General features: G+C 43.5%; 1 long non-coding RNA gene across 1 annotated transcript; it reads right to left on the reverse strand.

Moving 5' to 3' along the window:
* Window positions 1-223: 223 nt before the first annotated feature.
* Window positions 224-1854, reverse strand: LOC311312697. Its single transcript, XR_014630577.1, has 4 exons — window positions 1833-1854; window positions 1171-1267; window positions 800-914; window positions 224-319 (listed from the first exon to the last, which is right to left on the reverse strand). It is a non-coding gene; the product is annotated as an uncharacterized lncRNA (long non-coding RNA).
* Between the last annotated feature and the right edge of the window lie 344 nt (window positions 1855-2198).

The following is a 2198-nucleotide window of genomic DNA, read 5'->3' on the forward strand; positions in this document are numbered from 1 at the left end:
TTATCTCTTTCCTCCAGGCTGGCGATGTCTCTGGTCCAATCTGGCCATTAGCACCCACCAGATCTCTTGACTCTATCATATCGTAGTAAATTAAACCATTAAGATGTTACAAGAAATCAGTCTCAGATCAACAGCTGTATTTATGGAATTACTGCTAGTACACAAGGTACTAAGTAACATATTATAAAAAAACAGAGTGAATAATTTTTCTAAAATATAGCATAAAACATAACATAAAATATAGCTCTTCCTTGATGTGGACCACCTTGTCCCAGGCCCACTCCAGGACACAGCGCAGGGTCACTACACCCTGCCTGATCTAGAGGCATACACACACACACAACACATACAGAGCTCATTTTAGTGACAGTGACTGGTTGGCGGTGTGTCGGTGGTTTGTGTGCAGCCTCACCGTCAATAGTTTACGTAAGAAATAACACACGAGAGGGAGTGTGTGGTTATTGGCACGGCAGTGCTGCGGTCAGAAGCCCTCAAATGTGTTATTGCTTTTATGCAACAGCACTGCAGTCGTTACATTTTTTTTGTTGAAAAAGATGGGTTTATAGTGTTTGACCATGCAGAGCTCTAAAAGTGATGACAAGTACATTAAACTGGGTCCTAAAACTGATGGGGAGCCAGTGTAAGGAGTCCAGGATTAGAGTAATGTGACAGGACGTTCTGGACCTAGTCAGTAGCCTTGCAGCAGGGTTTTGGACCATTTATGTGTGTGGAGGGGCATATATGTGCACATGTGTGTGTGAGAGTGTGCACAAAGTTGTATGTGGTGGGGCAGTATAACTGTTCAGGTGTGCAGGGCAGGTGTAGGCCAGTCCTCTGCTCAGGGTGCAGTCAGGGGGCCATCATCTCCACCACGCCGTCCAGGGACTCACCCGCTCTGGAATAAATCTCCCGCTCTGGAACATACAAGAAACACACACACACACACACACCACAATGGATACATCTAAGGATAAATCTGAGACTGTCTTCAGACATCCTTGACAGTTTACTTTAATTTGTGTACTGCTATTATGCACTGGCTGTACATGTTTTTTATTCTCCAATAAAGTCTATTAATCAGTCAAACAACGCTGGCCTTCACTACTAGCCCTGTAGAGTAGCAGAGCAGTTATATACAGGAGATAGAACTGGTCCGTCCATTTCAAATACCTGAGAGCCAGGCATCTGGGCGTGGTACCAGCGGTTGATGTCAAAGACCCCAATGTAGGTGGAGGGTTTTCTCTGGCCATAGGCCTTCACCTGCCAGCTGCAACACCCAATAAAAAACAACCAATAAACAAAATACCACAACATCTGATAAACAACCCCCTTCAACGCTCTAACTTCCTCCCTTTCCCTCATAATAGGCATCACAGCGTATTTTTAGACTGAGACAATATATTGCATTGTATGTTTTGCTTTCTGAAGTCTCTGCAAATAATGAGGTGGTGATGATTAATTGCAAACTACCAAGAGACACAGAAGCACCAACTGTAACTTAACTTCAATATGTTTGTAATTGTTAAATGTAGACTATTGCTAGCTAATGGCAATCTGCCGGTAGGTTAAGTTTAGGCAAACATTGTATTAGATATAGGCCTACTGTCTGTAGCCATCATTAGCTGACTAGTGTTCTAAATCTGTAGCTAGCTAGCTGGCAATCAAAGCTGTCTTTGCTAAATGCTTTTATTGAATCTATTTTCTATTAATTATTTTATCTTTTTTTTATTAAATGCTTTCGGTACTTAATGAGTAAAATAGTTCAAAGCTGGTGTAATATAATAGCTAGATAACACTGTAATATGTTATTAAAAGTAGCCTAGTGCACTTACCGTGTTCTGAAGTGGACCCTCATTCGGACAATTGTACTACCTGAGTCACCGTAGAGGCCAGTGGGCGGTACCTTTCAAAAATTTGCTTATGAGACGCCTGGCGGCGTTTAATAAACGCCTGACGGCGCCAGGCGTATTTAACCATAACCGACGCCTGGCGGCGCCAGGCGCTTATTAAACGGCGCATTGCGAGGATTTGCGCCGTCCAATACGCCGTTTTTCAACGAAAACACGCCTGGTGACGGCGAAAAATCAAGGCGAATTATGACCCATTTGGCGTTCCATAGACGTGCACCTCGTAGCTAACGTTACGGGCTATAGCCAGCCAGTGGTACTGTCGTGTTCAGACGGCTCTAGCTCAAAAAG

Source organism: Borostomias antarcticus (genome assembly GCF_949987555.1).
Source record: "Borostomias antarcticus genome assembly, chromosome: 8".
In the NCBI taxonomy this organism is placed as follows: domain Eukaryota; kingdom Metazoa; phylum Chordata; class Actinopteri; order Stomiiformes; family Stomiidae; genus Borostomias; species Borostomias antarcticus.